The sequence below is a fragment of the Typopeltis vanoorti genome, chromosome 26 (genome assembly GCF_054136105.1).
Source record: "Typopeltis vanoorti isolate ZY-2024b chromosome 26, IOZ_Tvanoo_1.0, whole genome shotgun sequence".
Taxonomy (NCBI): domain Eukaryota; kingdom Metazoa; phylum Arthropoda; class Arachnida; order Uropygi; family Thelyphonidae; genus Typopeltis; species Typopeltis vanoorti.
The window spans coordinates 32,823,617-32,847,625 of record NC_143574.1 but is presented as its reverse complement, the minus strand read 5'-3'; positions in this window follow the sequence as shown (position 1 = coordinate 32,847,625).

Below are 24,009 nucleotides of genomic sequence, written 5' to 3'. Positions count from 1 at the left end.
CTCAATCATATCACCTCTCCTTCTTCTATCCACCAAACTCTGCAGTCCACACTCTCTCAGCCGATCCTCATAACTAGCATGTACAGTCCTGAAACCACCTTTGTTATCCGCCTTTGTACCTTTTCCAGAGTTAATTTATCCCCTTCAAATTCACAGTTAATTTATCCCTCCAAATCTGAGAACAATAGAGTAAGTGTGGTCTGATCAGGATCTTATACAACGGAATGATAACCCTTTTATCTCTGTAGGTCAGCATCCTTCTCAATATTGCAGCAATCCTCTGAGTTACCTTCACCATCTTTCAATATGTTCCCTAAATTTCAGGTTTCCATCAATCATCACCCCTAGATCTCATGTCTTCCCTACGTCCTCCCATAGAGTATGTAGCATCCCATCGATGTTTCCCAAGCCTCAAGACCTTACATTTTGCTGCATTAAAGCGACCTCGCCATTCATTTGCCCATCTGTCTAGTTTATTCAAATTCTCTTGCAGGACTACCACATCTGCACTATTACTAATAATCCTTCCCAGCTTCACATCTTACGCAAATTGAACAGCCACCTGCAATCCACTGGCAATGTCATTGATATAAAGGTTAAAACAATAGGTCCTAGTACTGAGCCCTGTTGGTCCCCACAAGGAACCTTCTGCTTCCTTGAAACTACCCCGCCATTCACAACTCTCTGATACCAATCAGACAGCCAATCCTGAATCCAGTTGACCAATCTGACATCCAGACCCATGTGCTGCAACTTAAATATCAGCTTATCATGTGGCACCCTGTTAAATGCCTTTGCTAAGTCTAGTAGAATGGCAGTATACGCCCTTCCCTTATCTAATGCTCTTGTAACTTTATCATAAAAGGCTAGCATATTGCTAAAACAAGAGCGCCCCTTCACAAATCCATGTTGACTCTCACAGATAACATTACCCTCATCTGCCCAATGCTGTATATAGTCCCTCACTAATTTCTCGAACATCTTAACAATTACTGACACACAAACTGGCCTATAATTGGACACTTCCAGTCTGCTGCAGCCCTTATGCAATGGCATTATCTTATCTTCCTTCCATTCCCTGGGCACCTTTCCTGTAGCCAGCTTTTCATGGAAAAGCCAGGTTAAAGGCACTGTCAGTTCTCTAGCACATTCTCTCAAAACTTGTGATGAAATACCATCCAGTTCCACAGCTTTACTACATCCAGAGTACTCACTATTTGGAACACACTCTCCTCTTACACCTGTAAGCCTCTAACCTGCGCTATCCCTCTAGTATTAAAATTTACTCCTTCAGGATGAAATACTCCAATAAAGTGTTTATTGAACAACTAAATCCACTATATCCTCTGCATCAATCACTCTATTCCCATTTTTATCCCACAATATCATTCTTCCACAGTCATTTCTCCTCCTACTGGCCACATAGCTAAAAAATTGCCTTTATATCTTAGGGCCAATCTCTTCTCATATTCCAGTTTTGCCTTTCTTACTCTACTAGTCACTCTCCTATCCTGTGTCTTATATTCATCATGAATGTTCTCTTCATGTGTCTTCTTATATTTCTTCCATAGCCTCTTTTTCGCATGCAATTCCTGATTAATCATCCACTTTACTCCAAATTGTGTCCTCTTGGTCACTCCTGGAATACATCTTACTATTTCTGCTAACAAATATTGCTTCACAATTTCCCAAGCACTAATGATATCCCGGCCTTCCAATTCGTCCCTCCATGAAACTTCCCCAAGTTGACGTCTAAGACCATTATAATCACCTCCTTTATAATTCCACATAAGTTCCCGTCTCTTTGATACTCCTGCATGTCTATTCAACTTCCAACTCAAAACCACATGGTCACTCCCTCCAACTGGATGGAGTGACCATATTCTATTCACCATATGCTTTCAAAATCATTGGCACGACTGCCGTCCGAAGCCTCTACACTTAGAGGACATAAGTTGTCACTTATCATAAGCAGTACTCCACGACCACGCTTTCCCGTCCTATTCTGCCAAAAAATCTGTACCCTTCTACTTCTATTCCTGTTATATCATCTTCTGTCAACCACATCTCAGTGATCCAATAATTTTTGGCCAGGCTGATGCTATCTGCGCCACCAATTCCTCTCCCTTATTCCGGATACTCCTGGCATTAGTATAAAGCATATAAATGCCATTGTTTCTATACCCAGCATTATCCCTTCTAGCCTCCACTGGGCTCAGTGTTACCTGACATCGTCTCCCTTCTCCCAAGTATCATTCTCCCTGGGACACACTGACTCCTTCAGAACAGCAATCTCTCTAGATGCCTACATCCTTCCTCATTCAAATGCAAGCGGTCTCTGGCTTACAATTCCTCTCTGTCCTCAAACGCCCTCCAAGCATCCACATATTCCGGTCGTCTCTTGTCACACATTCTAGCTATTATATCATTCAATATTACTGCTCGTCTGCTCATCTCGTCACTATCATACCTAGGCAACACACACGCACACTATCTTTCCTCTCTGCATCCTCTTTTGTACTCCCCCAAGCAAGAATCTCGTATCTCTCGCTGCCATAGTTACATCCCCACTCAAGTCATTTGTTCCTACCATCACAATCAACTCATCCACCCATTCAAGCCTATTAATTGCCATAGCCACACTTCCTATCGTTCCTCCAGGCAACACTCCTCATGCATCCTAGTGCACACCACGGAGCATTGAGTCCACATACATTACACCTATTAACACCTTGTTCCTCGATTGCTCACATGCATCCCTAACTCTCTCTCTCTCTCCTGTAACACTTTCTCTCTGTGTTCCCATACATACATGCTTTATTGACATTACTATCCCTGGTTCCAGTGCTCCCTCATATTCCTCCCATTCCCTCTCTCCTACTCTTTCCATTTCCTCCTCTTCTATCATTCCCATAACTCTCTCTCTCATTCCTTCTCTTTTAGTGATCCATTCTTTCCTCTTCTATCATTGCCATAATTCTTTCTCATTCCCTTTCTTCTACTGTTCTTATACCCTCCTCTTCTATCATTCCCATAACTCTCTCTCTCATTTCTTCTCTTATACTGTTCCTATTCTATCCTCTTCTATCATTCCCATAACTCTCTCTCATTCCTTCTCTTCTACTGTTCCTATTCTCTCCTCTTCTCTCATTCCATAACTCTCTCTCACTCCTCCTCTGATTCGCCTTGCATTCCTCTCTTCCATTCGCCTAATCTCATCTTTCACACTTCTTATCTCATTCCTTCGACATTCCACCTGCTCTTTCTGCTCAACTGTCTCTCTCTGCAAGTCAGCCACTCTTATTTGCCATTCATCCTCCCAATTGAGACCATCTCCTAAAATTTCACTATCATTCAAACTTTCCATATTCCCCACTCTCACTGTTTTATTCATATTTCTCTCGCCCTATATCATACGAGTCCTCTCTCTATGTGGAGAATCTCCTGCCTCTGACTCAACGAGGTCAGTTATAGTTATCTCTAACTCACCAAGTTTCTTCCATTGCCTTCATTTTGCACATATACATATTTCCTCTTCTCTCACCTGCCACTTATGCAACCGCTAGGACGCATGCACTCCACAAGTGCCGCATGCTACAAAATCCCATATGATATCGTGCATAGTGGTGTCCTTAAATGGGGTAGGCCTTGGTGATACACCATTTGCAATTTGTTCAAACTAGTGTCGCTAAACGATAAATAATTGCTAAACTAAATGTTAAATAAGTATAAGGGAGTATAACTACATAAGTGAAAGTAAAAGCAATTACAAACAAAACATTTAAGTATACTAAATATAAATAAAAATAAAAATTAATAATGAAAACGTATGTTATCTTCGTCTTGTCTTCCACCGTTATGCATTCGATTCCGACCCCGTCTTATCGGTAACCCAAAAAGCATTGCCATCTGTAATCCTCTGGATTTTTCTCTCATATCCTAAAATATCCTGAAATATCCTCATATTATCATATACATGATATATCCTCACATCATGGGGTGTTGATAGTACATGGGAGGCGGTTAAGAAGTGATTGCAGGCGGCAATGGCTGACTGTATACCAAGAATCCGAATAATAAATCAAGTAGGGGTTAAATGGATGAATAACACCATTAAGCTTCAGCTGAAAAAAAAAAAAGAAACAACTGTGGAGGGAATTTAAGGAGAAAGGTGACCGGCAGGCACATGAACGGTATAAAGTGCAGGCCAGAAGGGTATTGAGTGTGGTAAGAAAAAAAAAAGTGGATTATGAAAGAACATTAGGCATGCAGGGTAAAGAAAATCCCAAACAGTTTTTTTGATATGTTGCAAGTAAAAGAAAAACATGTATATGGCAGAATGATTTTAAAGAATGCCAATGATAGTGAGGTAACCGAATCAGTTGATATAATGGAATTACTGAGCGAGCACTTTGCAAGAGTATATTGCAGGAATGACAGCTTATACGGGAATTGTGTTGAACGAAGTGGAGGTAACTAGTCTATTACAAAACCTCAATGTCAATACATCTGTGGGATTGGATGGTATACCAGCTCGGGTCTTACGTGAAGCGCAAAATAATTGTCAGTCCCCTTGACCATTTTCTTTAATTTGAGTCTCAGGTCCAGGTTAGTCCCAAGGGGTTGGAAAGAGGGGGAAATACCACTGCATAAAGGAGGTTACAAGACTGCTGTTGTAAATTACCTATCGATCAGCATATCAGGAATCGTCAAGGTCTTGGATAAAACAGTCAAGTGGAAAATATAGAATTGGATAGATGAAAATGGGATACTGTATGGGGGACATCATGGTTTTGTGAAGGGTAGATCATGCGTCAGTAACTTGCTCACGTTTTATATCACAGTGATGGCTGAACTGGATAAGGGTAATGGGTTTACAGTGATTCTACTGGACCTTGCTAAGGCCTTTGACAGGATACGTGGAATTCTAATCAGTAAACTGCAGAATATGGGGATGGATATTGGACTGGTGAGATGGATAGGAGAGTGGTTTATTCAGGAGTAGAGTCCAAAAGACGGCCTGTGACTAGTGGCGTACCACAGGTTTGGTTTGTGTACCACTACTGTTCAATTTGTTCATTAACGATATAGGAAAGGATCTGAGAGGAACTGTTCATTTGTTTTCTCTGATGCAAAGTTGGGTAGAATAATTGTGAGTGCACAGGATGTCAAAATTTTGCAGAATGATTTGGATAGCTTGGAGGACTGGGCTAAGGAGAATGGTTGTCATTTTAATGTGGCAAAATGTAAGGTTATGCATTTTGGGGTGAAAAGATTAGCAGCAGTATATCACATTGGTGAACTGTACTCCAGGAGATTGACGAGGTCACCAGCGATTTGGGAGTGTAGGTGGACAGCGAGTTGACGTTTAGGGGACACATCGCTAAAGTGGCTAAATTAGCTCATCAAATCACTTGGTTGCTGAAAAATACTTTAACAAGCAGAGACAAACAAGTTATTGTTCCTTTGTATCAAGCCTTGATAATACCCCATCTACACTACTGTTCTCAGATATGGGTGCCAGGGTTTCTTCTTGATGAGGACGGGTTGGAGATTTGTGGATAGGGGGAAAAGGGTGATATGATTGAGATATTCAAATTACTGAAGGGTTTCCATAAGATTAATTCATACGATATTTTTGAGAATAGGACTAGTGGTGGGAGGACTAGAGGCCATACATGGAAGCTGGGCAAGAGTGTGGTTAGCAAGGGTATTAGAGCTAGGTTTTTTTTTTAATTGGAGAGTGGTGAATAAGTGGAATAAGCTACCAGAGTTTGTTCTGGGCCATTGGACTGTGAATGAGTTCAAGGCGAAGTATGATAGATACTGTGTGAATATCGAATAGTTGTTCTTGACATAATTAGGGCCTCCCTCGATGAGTCTATGGACTCCTTAGAGTTGCATGTAATGACAATGATGATGATAATAATAATAATAATAATAATAATAATAATAATAATAATGATATCTCCCCATATATCAGGTTTGATGCCACGTGCTTTCATAATGTGATTCATATAGATGATGAATAAGACTGAAGATAATGTGCATTCTCTCTTACCCCTGATTTTACATCAAACCATCTTCCCGTATTTGCAATCTAACTGCTGACTGACAACTTGAATATAGATCATTTATTGCTCTATTTTAATATTCCACTCACATATATAATTAAAGTGTTTTGAAAACCTTTTTCTGGGTGTTCCTTGTCGTATACCTTTTTCACATCTAGAAAACTTAAATACAGACCCTTGACACATCACCACTATTCACAACTATTTATCTTAAAGAGAATATGTGATTCTGACAACCTCTATTGGCCTGAACAAAGCGAGTTCTTCTCCAAGTTTCTCCAAGAGAAACTTGGAGAAGAACATAACAAGACCACAGTCATCAATCTTTCTCAACCACTTTTCAAGTATGCTTGAGAAATCGTACCTGGAACACTTAGTAGAGAAATTCTTCTGTCATTCCTGCGTTCAATTTTATTCCCTTATTCAAACTTTTTATAGATGAGTAGTATGAGACTCTACTCCACTCACTGAGAATTCAGTACTGTAGCCACGGCAAAACTTTCATACCTCCTTACTTAAGCATTTCTGGTCAAATATCATCTACTCCAGCTGTCTTTCCACATTTGAAGTTTTTGACAGCTTGCTCTACCTCAACTATTGATATGTACTTCTGTTTGCATTGCTCTTGAATATTTTCTATTGTGCTTCCATTTATGCTACATTTATTATTATTGTTGTTGTTGTTGTTGTTGTGTGTGCATGCGTGCATGCATGCGCATGCGAATTTCTCGATCATAGATTTCGTAGCTTCCCAACACAGCAAAAAAAACTAATAAATAATAACCAACTGGTACCATCCTCAGATAAGCTTACATATAAGCTTCGAGGATGAAAGTAGAGAAATTAGTTCTCATCCAAGATGTATCACATGTAAACCAAAGTATGTAATGTATGTATTATATGTAACCAAATGCATGTAATGTACGTATCACATGTAAATCAATGTATGTAATGTATGTATTATATGAAAATAAATGTAAGTAATGTAAGTATCATATGTAAACAAATAAAAGTAATGCATCATATGTAATCAAATATATGTAATAACTGTAACAAAAGTATGGAATATGGAGTGATTATATCCATTGATATTGTATATGTAGAGTGTAATTGCAAAGAAACATCTGTAATAATCATCATTACGAATATTATAATAATATACGTTGTAAACAGTTAATATTATTATTTTAAAAAAATTTATGTACAAGAAAGTATTTGTTATGCACAATTGTGTTCATGTAATGTATGTAATTTATCTGAGAAATAATAAATGTTTAAATTTTTTTAAATTATTATTATTATTATTATTATTTAAAAACTCAAAATCAGCTAACGATTTTTTATTTCCATATATAGCGAGTAGGCGAGGCCGTTTTGAGCCCTATCAAACTTTTGGAGACTGAGTGGGCAGTTCAATCTCCACTGGTACCCAATCAGAGATAGCTTTCCCAAGGCTCCTTCTTTATTATTATTATTATTATTATTATTATTATTATTATTAAAAAGAGGGCGCTTTAGCAGCAAGCAGTCAGAAGCACACTATTTCGACTCCCATATTTTAAGTTGCAAAGTAGATTTTTCTTGTGAATTAAAAATTTAAAGTATATCAGTGAATTCTGTTCTTCAAGACGAACATATTGATGTAAAAACTGTAAGTATCTGTTAAGTAATAAGTAAATTATAATTATTCAAAGTTCGAAGTACATGTTGGTGAACTACGCGAGAGGAGAACAAAGGAAGTCGCCATAGTAGAAATTACAGCAAGATCGTTAAACAAGAAATATGAAGTGCTACAAATGCCAAGAAGACTTAATGGGGAAGAAAACCACGTAACATGTAGGAACTGCCAGAGAAACATGCAGTTTCTATGTTCAGGATTGTCTGAGGCTACTTGGCATCGAAAATCAAACAAGAATCGTGATGAGTGGAAGTGTCCCCATTGCAGAGATAACAAAGGAATGTCGCCTTCGACCGCAGGCGAAAAACAGCAAATGCAGAAAACAACTGCAGGCAGTAAACAGCTATCAACAACAGAGGGAATTAAAAACAAAGAAAACATTTAATCGATTTTGTTGGAGAACTATTTCGAAAACATACTGCACAAATTACAGAAAAATTCAACCAATACGAGGAATTTATTAAATTGAATAATAACTTGATAGAAGGTTAGAGAAATTAAAACCTGCGATAGAGAGCTAACGGAAAGACAGCATAATTTAATTAAAGAGATAACAGAACTAAGACAAGAACTAAACTTTTTAAACCAACAGTATCAACTCTCAAACCAACAGCAGTACAAAAATGATCTCATAGATGGTCTCCCAGAAATTGCTATGGAACATCTAAGAGACACCGTAATACAACTAAGTCAAAAAATTGGCTTTCCCATTGAATCAAGAGACATCCAGTCAGTGCATCGGTTACCACAAAAAAGGAAAAGAGAAAACAATTCCTATCCTTCTCCCGTCGTAGTGCGACTCACCAACAGCCGAACAAAAACTACACTTATAAAACCTAGCAGGATTAAAAAAATCAGTAGTCAAGGATCTGAAAGGGGACCATGAAAATGCTCCAATATACTTGTCCGAATACCTAACGCCATATTATCAGAAAATATTCTACCAAGCAAGGAAAGTAAAAACAGAAAACAATTACCAGTTTGTATGGATAAGAGACAACAAAATATTCCTTAGAAAGACAAAGATGCAAAACCTATCGAAATAAAATCCATAGACCTCAACAAGCTGCCATATTGAAAGGAATATTGACAACTCGTAAAGAAGGAACAGCACACCAACCAACAAGAATGCAGACCATCAAGCAGGCGTAATCACCCCGGAATATGATAATTGCTACATTCTGAAATCAATAACAGAATGGAAACAAGTGACAATCCCCAAAAAAGGACTATCTATTCTCCACATCAACATCAGAAGCATTCACAAATACTGGCTGAGCCTGCAAGCTTATCTGAAGGAAGATATAGACGACATAGCCATTTTATTACTGACTGAAGTATCTACGACAAACGAAGATGCATCCACCTTCCAAATGCCATACTTCCAACTACACAAACACTGTAGACAAACAAAACGAGGCGGTAGTATAATAATATATACAAAACATAAACTAGAAGTAACAGAAATAAACTATAAATTAGAATATGCAGAAAAAAAATGCATCAAAATTAAAACATCAAACAAGAAAACTTCCTGATATTAAACGCAATATACAGACCAACCAACTTAAGCACCACAAAATTCCCAGAAAAACTAAACAGGTGGCTTTCATCCACGGACGTAGGCGCCTCAGAATACTTGATAATAACAGGAGACATTAATATAAACATTAGGGACATAAATAACAACACAGAACAATACCTAGACTTATTATCGGCATATAACATAACCCCAACCATATAGTCGTATACAGTCGTATTCACATATATACGAGATAGTCAGAAACACAACAACCTCATCCTGCATTGATCATATAAATATAAGGGCCCCTCCAAACAGCCACACAGCAGCCGTCATAACATGCAAACTGGCAGACCATTATTTCACAGCATTACAGTTACACACTGAACCAGAACCCATAAAAATAACTGAGACTACAAAACAGTATTATAGCATTCTAAACGAAACAATAGTCAACAATGAAATCAGAAAAACACACCGGATGCAGATAGCATCTTTAGACTCTGCTGACGCTGTATATAATAATCTTAAACTTTCATTTAACAAAATATATAACAAAGCATTAACAAAAATAAAAATACGCCACCAAACGAAACAAAATCCATGGATAACAGACAACATATTAATAGACATACAAAGAAAAGATACCTTATGGAAACAACTGAAGAAGTCACCAAACAATATCTCTTTAATAGCTGAATACAAAAGAAAATGGAATCTCCTAACAACACAAATTAGAACAGCAAAAAGAAACTATTACAGCAACAAATTAACAACAGCTCAGAATGGCATAAAGGAAACCTGGCACCTGATTAATGAAATGCTGGACAACATACACAGAACCACTGCCTCAGAAACAATAAAACACAGCTTTGCCTGCGACCCCAAATCCCTTAAATAGTTGGCAAACAACTTTAATCAGCACTTCGTTAACTCTGTCCAAAAAATACAAGAAACAACCTTTCCTCACACAAACGAACATTCTCCATTAGGTCCACGAGCAACCCAGTCGATGCGGTTCCCCACATTAACAAAAGAACTACACTGGCAATTCAACAAATTAACCCTAACAAAGGACCGGGGATAGATGGAATCAGACCAAAAGACATCAAGAAACACTCAGAAAACTTACCTCCAGTTAAACAAACACTGTTAAATAAAATCTTCGAAACGGGCCACATACCTGAAACACTGAAGACTGCATTAATCACACCCATACATAAACAGGAAAAAAGAAACATTAAAAATAATTACAGACCCATCGCCACGCTGTCTGTAATCAACCAAATCATGGAGCGCATTGTACATCAGAAACTCTCCATGCACGTTGAAAAATTTCAAATCATACCCAAAACACAATATGGCTTTCAAAAAAATAAAAGAACAGCAACACTCCTGGAATATTTCACAGACCTAATAAATGGTGCATTCGATAAAACAGAATAACATCAGTGGTATTCATTGACCTAACAAAAACATTTAGCACACTAACACGCAAAACCCTGTTAACGAAACTAACGCATATCGGAATCGGAGGTCATCTACCTCAATGGTATTAAAGCATACATGAAAAACAGAAAGCACGCCACACGTATAGGATCAGCGTACAGCAAAGAAGTACATGTAACCTGTGGAGTACTGCAAGGAGCTGTCCTATCTCCCATTCTATTTAACATATACACACACGACATAAGCCACCTTCCCCTAAAACGTAAAATCTTCCAGTGCGCAGAAGACACGGCCATAGTATCCATTCACAACAATGCAAATATCGCTTACACAAATATACAAAACGACATCAATCAAATCACTAACTGGTTAGCCGAAAATGGCATATATATAAACCCTGGAAAAAAAAAGCTAATGATATTCAAAACCCCCCAAATTCTGCCCATAGAAACTAAATATCTCACTATCAAACATTCATCCTCCTATACACAAAGCGCAGAACCTAAAATCACAACCATCACACAGGTGAAAACAACACGCTATCTCGGACTTCACTTCGATGCTGATCAAAGTTGGAATAGCCATACAAACTACCTACCTACCAAGCTTAGGATAATAGCAAGCAAACTATACAGATTAAAAGACATTGCCCCAACCCACATAAAAATACTAATCTACAAAGCATTATGTGAAAACATTTTAAGATAAGCAATCACATCGTACGCATTCTGCACAGACTACAGACTTAACAGGTTACAATGGTTGCAAGATAAAATGGTAAAATTGATCTTCTGGGAACCACCCACTCTTATGCAGGAAGCACGGACAAAACACAAAATATTTAAGGTGAAACACTTATGCCACTACACAGTCATGTTAAAACACTACTACAGCCCTACCTATAGAGTAACCAGAACAACATATCACATAACAAGACCACAGTCATCAAATTACATAACATATAAGTGCAACAATCACTACGGCAAAGCCATCGGAAACTTCTACATACCTGACATGATAAACAAACTGCCGTTCGACGACAGAAACCTAGGGACATACAGAGAGCTGAAAACAGGTGCTATATAAATATTATAACGAGAATGAAAATGAGAGCAATTCCTGTTTCTCTCCCCTTCACACACACAAACCTATGACAAACCCCCTCTCAAAAACCATCCCTACAAGAACACAAAGAAAGAAACACACCATGTCTAAATCCAATCCTATTTGGAAAAAAAAAAAAAAAAAAAAAGATAAACTAATAGCAATTGAAGTCTTCCAAGCACATACCAACAAACAGTAAAATCAACACCTGGCTTTTTACCAGTATAGGAACATAACGATGAAACCACCACCATCTATCATCTATTATCTTCCTCAGATATGCTCTGCTAAGTTTCGAGGAAGAAAATTATATACTAGCAAGTATCTGTTATCCACAATTATAATGTGTTGTAAATATTATATATATCTAATAATTACAACATCTATGTATGCAATTTATCTGAGACATAAAAAAAAATTATAATTATTATTATTATTATGTATATTCTATATTCCAAAATTCTGTATAATCTTTATTGTTAATATTAGAAGAACATGTGTTGTAAGTACATAATATAGAGGCAAAAAAAAAAAAAGTATTTTCAAAATTTTTAATTGAAATCCAATGTAGGAATTGCAGCACTTAGTGCTGAACTCTGTACAATTATAAGATGCAATGTCACACAAGATGTTTATTCTATGTATAAATATTTTAGCAATCAATAAATTTTTATTAATATAAAAAAAAATAAAAAATTAAAATACAGTCGATTTTCTTGAGTTTACAGGATAAAAAACCCGAGTTTCTGGGAGGAAAATCCCGTTTTCACAGGTCTATTATTATTATTATTATATATTTTTATTTTTTCCCCCACATAATTGATCACAGTCAAAACAAGATATCCTATAAATAAAAATTTGACTGGTGATTCAGAACAATTCAGATTATACCCAAGAATCTAAGAATAGTCCGTCACGTAGCCTCGTGAAATGTGGACTGTTCCAAGTAATGCTGTTTTTTGTAGGTCATATGGGGTCACTTCATTGATTTTTAATTGCTGTAAATAGTTGGACAGCTTCTTTGAAGTTGCACCAAAGGCACCGATATCTATTGGGATGATTTGATGTGTTTAAGCCACAGTCGGCCAACTTCGATTGCTAGATCTCGATATTTAGTAATTTTTCTTCAGTTCTTTGTTTTTGATGTTGTTATCACTGGATACTGCGGTATCGATAATCCAAACCTGCTGACGTTCAATAATTGTGATGACAGGTCTATTGTGTTCCAAATGCAGATCAGTTTGTATTCGAAAGTCCCAGAGAATTTTTGTTGTTTCGTTTTCCAATACTGTCTCTATTTTATGCTCTCACCTGTTATCAGAAGTAGGAAAGCCATATTTTTTTATTACATGCTAATGAACTATTTTGGCCACTTGATCAGGGCAGTATTTAATCAGTTTGAGCTATTTTCTGCAGGCACTGATTAGATGTTCTACAGTCTCATCTTTCTGATCGCATAATCTGCAATTGCTGTTATTATTCATGTTGCAAATTTTTGCTTTAATTACATTAGTTTGTAATTCCTGTTCTTGAGCTGCTAGAATAAATCCTTCTGTTTCTTTTCTAATGTATCCGTGTTGTATCCATTGCCATGTCTTGTTCGTATCAATTTTGTCCTGAGTACCTCGAAGAAATTGGCCATGCAAGGGTTTATTTTTCCAGCGCACATATCGGATATTTTGTTGTTCCTTTTTGTAATCGGATTTTTTTCCTGTTGCTTTTGGAAGGCCCTCTTGTGTAATTGCTTGAAGCACTGGCTCAGAGCTATTGTCGATGTAATTTCTTAAACCAATATCTTCTTCTTCCACAGGCTGTCTCATTTGCAGCAGACCCCGTCCATCTATTCTCCTCGGTAGGTACAACTGGTCAACATCACTTCGTGGATGTAATGCATGATGCATAGTCATTAGTTTTCTAGTTTTGCGGTCTAGTTTGTCCAGGTCTTCTTTTTTCCAATTTATTATGCCAGCTGTGGATCGGATCACTGGTAGAGCCCAAGAATTCATTGCTCTAATTGTGTTTAAACTATTTAGTTTTGTTTTCAGAATATTTCTAACTCTTTTGATGTATTCTGATTCTGCCTGTTGTTTAACTTTCGAGTGGAGAATATCATTGACTTCTAATATTCCTAGGTAATTATAGCATTCGTCAGCTGAAATTGATTTTATATATTTCTCTTGATCAAAATTAAAATTGCTAGTGTCATTAATTTTTCCTCGTTTAATAGATAAAATTGCACATTTATCTAAACCAAATTCCATTTTGATGTCCTGACGAAAATACTAACTATGGTCAATAAAAATCTATTTGCTGGGCCAATTTTCCATGTAGCTTCAAGTCATCCACATACAACAGATGGGAAATTTTAATGTTGCATTTAGGAATTTCGTATCCAAGTTTTGTTTTCTTTAGAATTATAGACAAAGGTATCCAAGAAATGTTGAAAGGCAATGGTGACGAAGAATCACCTTGGAAAATTCTATGTTTAATTCTGATATCTCCAAATCCTTCATTATTCACTATTAATGTTGTTTTCCATGATTTCATAGCAGTAGCCAGAAACGAACATATGTTTTGGCTAATTCCAAATATTTTTAGTTATTTTAGGATCCAGGAGTGTGGGAGGGAATGTTATTATTATTATTATTAACATGACGTCAGCCAACTAATTATATGACATATAAATACAATAATTACTATGGAAAGGCCATGCGAAACTTCTACTTCCTAGACATGATAAACAAATTACCTTTTGAGTACATAAACCATACAAACTACAATAGCATAAACTCAAAATACCATACAAACTTAATGAAACACAATATATTCGTTCTGGCTTCCAGTTCCGTGACGCATCAATACATTCCAATTTATTTGTGTGTGTGTGTGTGTGTGTGTGTGTGTGTGTGTGTGTGTGTGTGTGTGTGTGTGTGTGTGTGTGTGTGTGTGTGTGTGTGTGAATTTCTCAATCATAGATTTCATAGCTTCCCAACACAGCAAAAAAAACAATAAATAATAACCAACTGGTGTCATCCTCAGATAAGCTTACATATAAGCTTCGAGGATGAAAGCAGAGAAATTAGTTCTCATCCAAGATGTATCATATGCAATCAAATGAATGTAATGTACGTATCACTATGTAAAGCAAAGTATGTAATGTATGTATTATATGTAAACAAATGAAAGTAATGTATCATGTGTAATCAAATGTATGTAATAACTGTGACAAAAGTATGCAATATAGAGTGATCATATCCATTGATATTGTATATATAGAGTGTAAAATTGCAAAGAAACATCTGTAATTATCATCATTATGAATATTATAATAGTTAGATAGGGCTAAATGGCCTCACCTACTCCCCGTATACGGGAATAAAAAGGCGTTAGCTGATTTTTTTTTTTAATAATATACGTTGTAAACAGTTATTGTTATTGTTATTATTTTTTAAAAAAATGTACGAGAAAGTATATGCATAATTGTGTTCATATAATGTATGTTATTTATCTGAGAAATAATAAAATGTTAATAAAAAAAATAAATTATTATTATTATTATTAGAAGGCGCTGTGTAGGCATACGAACAGACGCAAGGTGAAATCGCTGTTCCCGATTTTTATAGTTTTAAAGTGGTTTCAACTCCTGTTTCTAATTTGAAAGTGTTCCCAAGTAACTCTCCCAGTAATGCAGAAGACACTGATATAAAATTTACCGAAATCGGCTAAGAAACAAGCAAATTTTGAAGTGTTGAAAAGTGAACAGAGAGGATCGCCACGGTCAACAACGAGCGAAAGAACAAAGGACATCGCCTTCTTTACAATCACACTACAACTGCTCAAGGGAAGAAAGGTGGGTCATGAAGTGTATCAAATTCCTGGAGGATTTATCGTCCGATGGAAATCATACAACCTGTAGGAAATTCAGTAGGATTCTACACTGTACATGTGTCCGTGTTTCAGAAACAAGCTGGCAACTTAAATCCAATGCAACATGCAAGGAATGGAAGAACAAAGAAACGCACTAAGGCAGCCACCTACGATGCAGACAGTTATACCGGAGGCAAAATCAGATGAACTGAACAGACAAAAAATTGCAAGTGAGTCCTATAATTTCAATTCTTTAAATATACTAATAGAATACGGTCTATTAGTGTATTAGTATAGTATCTCAAGATATTCTTGAGAAAGTCACAAACTTCATAGTCTATACAAATAAAAAGTTCGGAAGACATAGATAGACTTCCAGAGTGAAACAGAAGACTCCAAATTAGTTCAAAAAGAAGCCTCAACATAACAAAAATGAATGTGAACCATCAGATATATGTAATTACACCAGAATACATCAGCAATTGTATTTTTGACTCCCTTGATGCATGGAAACAACATACATTTCCTCCATTTCAAAACTTCTGCAATAGCCTCCAGAATATTTTTTCATCTCTTGATATTTGTTTTCTATATTCTTATCAAAATCTTCCCATGACTTTTCTTGAGCTACTTTAATACATAATTTGGTTCTCTTAGATTTTTCTCTATATTCATTTATGGCATATGCTTACTTAATGCTGGTGACGTTTACTATTCTTTCTTCTTTTGCACTCCTTCTTTAACTTCTTGTGTCAACCATGGTGTTCTTATTTTCTATCCTTGCAGACAACTTGACCAAATACTTCCCTAGATTACTCAGTTCATATCTAGTTCAGAGTTTGCTACTGAGACTCCAAGATTTGGTTCTTGTTTTCAATTTGTTTCATTTTATCTTCAATAAAATAATTTTTTTCAGTTTGTATACAAGTGTTCTTCAGTGTTATTGTTGTTGTTGTTGTAATTTTTGTTGTTTATATTGTATTTTGTTACATGTTTAGCAATATAAATAGTAAGTAATAAAAAAACAAGTTTCTTTATGGTATCTGTAAAGAAATGTATGTCAGCGGCAAGAAAGGGTACTGTACGAAAGTCTGGCATTGCCTTGGATTATTCCCAGTGGATGCAATGCAAAAGGATATTAAACAAATAAAGGAGAGGACTGATGATGAAGAGAAGAAAGAAGTTAATACTATAAAGAAAGAATCAAAGGATAAACATATATCAGTGTATGGGGAGTCGATAGAAGTGTGTTGAAGTGCACAAAACATGCTTTCCTGGTGGAACAATGAAGCAAATAACTGATGAGTTGCAGAAAAGGAAACCCTGGGTGTCAAAATTAGTGGTCGTCGTGGGCACAGATGACTTAGTTATTATTATTATTATTATTACGGGTATCTCCATGGAGTCAGTAGACTCATCGCGGGAGACCCAAACTAGCAAAACAATATCTGTCATATCTCTTCTTGAATTCATTTACAGATGAAGAGCTCGCAACAAAGTCAGGCAATGAATTCCACTCATTCACCACCCTCCAGGCAAAAAACCTTGTTCTGACACCTTTGTTAACCACACTCTTCTTTAATTTCCAGAGATGACCTCTTGTTCTTCCATCACTATCACACAGCTGAAACATTTCCCCTGCATCAATCCTATAAAAACCTTTTAGTAATTTGAATGTTTCTATCATATCCCCCCTTCTTCGCCTATCAACCAACCTCTGCAATCCACAAGCTCTCAATCTATCAATGTAGGGAGCATTTTTTATATCACTCACCAACTTGGTCACTCTTCTCTGAACCCTCTCCACAGCCTCCTCATCTTCAAGGAATCCAGGTGACCAGACCTGAGCACAGTAATCCAAATGTGGAAGTATCAATGCTTTATAAAGGGGAATAATAACCTCTTTATCTCTGGATGTCAGTGTGTTCCTCAACAACCAAGTAATCCTATGTGCAATCTTGGACACCTCAGCAATGTGTCCTCTGAACTTCATCTCCCTATCTACCAATACCCCTAAGTCCCTAGCCTCATCAATCTCTTGGAGTACCTTTCCATCGATGTAGTACACAGCTGGTAATCTTTTAATCCCAAAATGCATGACTTTACACTTTTCCACATTGAACTGACATCCATTTTCTTTTGCCCATTTTACCAGCTTATTTAAATCCTCCTGCAAACTTTCAACATCAGCTTGATTTTTTATTGCACTACACAACTTTGCATCATCAGCAAACAACTGAATATCTCCCTTTAAGCCGTTTCCTATATCATTTATATACAAATTAAACAACATTGGCCCAAGCACAGAGCCCTGAGGCACACCACTGGTCACCTGCCTCATTCTGGACTCGGCTCCTCCATACACCACCTTATGGTATCTCTCCCTGAGCCATTCTCCTATCCATATCACCAATTTAATATCCATTCCCATCTGCTCCAATTTGCTTAACAGTGTTCTATGGGGTATCCTGTCAAAAGCCTTAGCAAAATCCAGAAGTACCACTGTGTAGCCAGTTCCTTTGTCCAACTCTGATGTTATTCTATTATGAATAGTTAATGGATTGCTAAGGCAGGATCTACCTTTAACAAAACCATGTTGGCCTCTATAGAGTATCATATCCTGATCCACCCATTCTTGAATTTTGTCTTTAACCAACTTTTTCAATACTTTTACCACTACTCCTGAGATGGTGATTGGTCTGTAATTCAATACCGCAGTTTTAGAGCCACCCTTATGCAAAGGAACCACTTTGCCTAACTTCCACTCCCTAGGGACCATGCCAGAGTTCAAACGTAAATTAAATATCCAGGTAAGAGGGGTTGACAATTCATTTGCACATTCACGCAACACCCGAGCTGATATTCCATCTAAGCCTACCGCAGTGTTTGCATTTAAGTTTTGCAATATATTTAATATTTCTGATTCTTTAGCTTCAATTCTCACATTAGGTATTGCTATAGGTATAGAGATATCCTCACTTGGGTGATAGACTTTTGAGAAGTGATCACTCAGTAACTCGACTATTACATCTGATTTTGTCACCTCAATACCATCAGCACCCACTAAGGTTATCCTTCCGAAGTCATTCTTCCTCTTACTTGCCACATAGCGGAAGAACTCTTTGGGATTACCCTTGATCTCTTTGGCTAAGGTCTTCTCATAATCTGATTTAGCTTTTCTTACTATGCTGGTAACCTTCCTAGCTTGAGCCTTGTACTGCTCATGGGTGTTCTGATCGCCCTTCTCCTTGTAAATTCTCCATAACATTTTCTTTTTTTGCAGTTCAAGCTTGATACTACTGCTCATCCATCTAATGCCTGCCTTGTTTGACCTCCTGACCATGGGGACACAATCTGATATTGCTTTCCTCAGATACCCGCTGATTTTATCCCAAGCACTGCTAACATCTTTCCCTTGCAATATGTTCTGCCATGGGATGGCTGCAAGCTCACTCCGAAGCTTGTTATAATTGCCTAACCTGTAGTTCCGTACATACCCCTTCTTAATAGAAAAATCCACAGATTTTGCAACCTCCCAAGTCAATACCACATGATCGCTTTCACCAACTGGAGGTAACGAGGACACCTTACTTATGCATATAACCTCTGAACCAATAACCAGGTCCAACACTCTCACACCACGTGTCCCTTCAGTTACGTGCTGTTTCAAGTAATTATCTCGTAGAAGATGTATGAACTCCATTTCCTTTTTGCTACGTGATATTTCCTCCTTCCAATTGATATCACCATAATTAAAATCCCCCATAATAATCACTAAGCCTTCACTCATTGCACTAAGTTGCTGATGATGAATTCAATATCTCCCCCCGTACTCCCTGGCCTATAGCAGCATCCAACTGTATATTTGGTTGCATTGGTCACTATTTCGCACCAGACTGCCTCAAATGAACTCTCATTTACATGTCTATCATCATGATATACTACTTTCTTTGGCTGCAACACATCAGCTATCATCAACAGTACTCCTCCTCCTGTTCTATCTTCTCTATCCTCCCTGAAAATACTGTACCCATCACATTCAATTCCAGTGACCACATCTTCTGCTGACAGCCAAGTTTCACTAATGCCTACAACTTTTGGTGAAATTTCACTGACTAATGCCAAAAATTCTTCTCTCTTATTTCGAATGCTTCTAGCATTGGTATACAAAAATTGCAGATTCCCTCTAGATCTTGTACCGGCTTTAGAACTGATATATAAGTCACTAACTACCGTAGTCCTATGCCGATTTTTATCCCCTCTCTTCTGCAATTTATTCTGCCTATAAGGATCAATAAATACACAATCAGTGCTAAAGTTTCTCTCTCTTACACTCAGCCTTTTCAATATTAGTTTCCCTGCCCAATAACTTCAACCTGTTCAGAAAACAATAACTTCTTCAATCGCTTATGTCCTTCCATGTTAAGATGCAGACCATCTCTAGCATACAACTGCCTTTTCCCTTCAAACACACTCCAAACATCAACAAACTCCAGACCTCTTTTTCTGCACATTCTTGCAATTATATCATTCATTATCATTGCTCGTCTACTTAACTCGTAATTGTCAAAACGAGGCAGCACACACACTATTCTCCCATTGACACTTTTCCTCTTCACAATATCTAATAATGTTCTTAAATCTTTTCCTACCCGATTTATACTACCTCTCAAGTCATTCGTACCCACCATAACTATCATCTTGACTGTTTCATGCCCTCTCTTTATTGCTAAAGCCACTCTTTCTATTGTCCCATCAGCCAAGCACTCCTCATGCATACCACTCTCCATACCCTTAATCATAGAATCACCATATATTTTACCACTCTTAACTTCATTCAAGTCCACACTCATGGCCTCATTTTCTACACTATTCAGCATGACTCTCCCAGCTTCATTACTCAACTCTCTATTACTTACCCCCCCACTCTCACTACATCTCATTTCTTCTAGGCCACTTGTGGTTTTATTATGTTGACTCCCAATCACTCCCATACTATTTATTACTGAATCATTCACCAAAGACTCACCCATATGTAATCCTGTTCTAGTTACTTCAGCTAAAGTAATCTCTATAGTCCTAATTTCTCTGTTTAACACATTAAACTCAGCTTTAACTTCCAGTATCTCCTTACCGATCACTTCCACTTCCTCATGAAGAAGATGAAGGTCATTTTTCATTTTCATAAACTCCCGCCGAAGTTCTTCCGCTATGGTCCCTATGTCAGCTTCCATTCCTAAACGCTCCAGCCTATCCCGACACTTCTCACATACGTCGACATTTTCTTTCTTCTCATTTTGCCAGACCGACCACAGATCCTTCACATTCTTCGGTGCATACATATAGCAGTTTCCGCAACGCATCCATTGGAGGTGGCGCTAGTGTCCTTGGTAAATGTGGCGGTCGAGTTTAGCTAGTCTAGAAAACGTGTTTTTAAAGTTAAATATAGTGTGGCTTTTTGTCACAAATTGTGCTGCAATTGTGCATCGGTTAGAAACAAGTGACCTTCAGTGGTATTATTGTTTAGAACTGTGTTGTATATATTGTGTTTTCACTGCCGTTTGTTTCACTATATCAACGTGTAAAGTTGGCGTCCAACAAGAAACGTATGTCAGCGGCGCGCAGAACTTCTACTACTACACGAAAGGCTGGCTCAGCGTTAGATTTTTCGATAGTAGTTGGGGTAGAAAAGAATGCTGATAGAAATTTGAGGAAGTTATTGCAGCAGGTAAAGAAGAATTGTGTTGTTGGGAAAGTCATAGGCATGTTGCTCAGATATGATAACCGTGTATTGAGAAGGAGAGCAGAGATAATGAATCGTAAAATGACAGTTATGTGAAGCAAAAGGGAGGGGTTCAATTTGTAAATCTGCTGAGTGAATTTGATGGGAAGTTGGAATGGTATAAAATCTGATGGGTTTCATTTGAATGGTATGATGTTCAGCAGTTAGAAAGGCTATTGTTTACTGAGAAGGCACAGAGTCAAAAAGTTAATGTAGTAAATGATGAGGGTCTACCTGTGGAACAGCATAGCAAATCAGAAGATTGTACGGCAGGAGGAAGATGGATATGAGGTTGAAGATGTGGTTGCAGCAGCACAAGGTGATGGAATGCATAGACGTGAGGATGGGACAGGTAAGAACGGAAATCAGGATCAGGGAAATGATAGTGATCAAACCGAAGCGAGAGTGGTGTAGTATACTAGCTAGATTGAAGAATGTTGGTGCTGGTAGAATGGCTACCATTCTACCAGTACTCTTTGTTATTATTCAAATTAAGTGGATATTGAATACTACATTATTTCTTAGCCGAATAAGAAGCTCAAAGATAGAAAATCAAATCTAAGTGTTTCATGACGAATATAGAAAACTATAAAAGTTTGGCGAGTCCAAGCATAAGCCAACACCTGGTAGTTCAATGCTGGGGCAACTCGCAGTAAAGGTGGAGCAAGCCCGATCATCCTCTTTAGTATTTTGAATAGTAATTTTGTAATTGTGAATAATCTTACTTCGCCGAAGTGAAGCCTGTTGGCTCTTATTTCAGTAACTCTTTGTTAAAATTCGCTAATGCCTTTTTATTCTTGTTATTATTTTTTAAATTTAAAAAAATCTTTGTTATTTTTTCATGTGAGTTTGTTATTTGTCTACTTCCTATTTCCTTTTGTCTAGAATGATTTTAGATGGCATAGCTTCTTCCAAAAGTCTAGTTTCATTTTCCTTACTTGATTTTGAATCCTCGCAATTTTGTTGAAAATATTGTAATTAAGATATTTGTTGCAGGCGTAGACTTTTGTGGCTAATTGGTTCAAAAGACATATTTCAGTGATTACACCACATTTTTTTATTATTCAGTTATACACTATACTGAGATAATAATAGTTCCCGACAAGTTTCATAAATCGTAGATTTACATCTTCAGGGGGTAAATAGTATAACTTAAAGTTTAAAAAAGAGAATTAATAAAATTCTCTTTTTTAAACTTTAAGTTATACTATTTACCCCCTGAAGATGTAAATCTACGATTTTAGGGGTGCTTAAGGGTCAAATTAAGGGGTGCTTAAGGGTCAAAGCTGTATAACTGAGAGGAGACCTCCACATAGCCTTTAAAGAAATGCGGAGAACCGACCAGGGCTTCTGACCTAATGTCCAATCCTCACCTTCTCGTGGTGCACCCTGTTGGGTATCTACTTTGATACTGAACGAACGAGGATGGGCTGGCAATTTGGGATTTAGCCGACCAAATTGTATTCTTATTGGTTAAACCAAAATAAAAAATGATGGTACAACACGACAAAATTTCATGCCGGCTGGGGCGTTGCCCGGTTAAACAAGGCCCCCGTTGTTTTCGACAGGGAACCAGGGCGAACAGCGAAAAGTCAGCTACTGGAACAAATCTGAAAACAAACCCCAACTCAACATCACCAGAGTTAAAGATCGGTACTATCAACGTAAGAAGCCTGAATGGCAAAGAAATGGAGCTAGCTGAGGAATTAGATAAGTACCAGATCGACATAATAGGGGTGACTGAAACAAAAAAGACCAAAACTGGTGAGATCTTTCTGAGCAATAAATACAAAATGTTATATTTAGGCAATAACAATCAAGGAAAAGAAGGAGTAGCCATAGTATTCAACACAAAATACGAGGCTAATCTTCTTGAATGGCAGTCAGTCTCAAGTAGAGTAATGTGGGCAAATATGAGAATGGGGAACTGGACAATGAGACTTATTTGTGCCTATGGTCCCACAGAAGGTTCTACTAAGGTAGAAGTGGAGGAATTTTTTGAGGCTTTAGAAAAAGCAACTGACACAATGAAAAAGGAAAAGTTGGTCCTTGTTGGGGATCTAAATAGTAGAGTAGGAAATGATTGTGAGACATACAAAAATATTTTGGGAAAATTTGGAGAAAAGAGCAAAGCTAATAATAATGGCAAATATCTGTTGGATTTCTGCTCAGGACATGGACTGGTTATTACTAACACCATGTTCCAACATAAAAATGTGCACAAATTCACATGGAGAGAAGAGGCTAGGAATAAGAAAAGTCTCATTGACTATGTTATTGTTGATAGTGATGTTTTCTCTCTGGTGCAGGACACCAGAGTGTACAGAGGATTTGAAATTGGAAGTGATCACTATTTAGTCTTGAGCAGGATAAAATTGAATTTCATATGGAAAAGAATAACATGTAAGAAAGTTTTAAAGCGAATAAAAGTTGAGCAGCTCTCAGATGTAAACTTTAGACTAAAATACAGAAATATTATTGAAAAGAAAATGAAAGAGTTTGAGAACAGGAATCAAACCTTGGAGATTCAGTG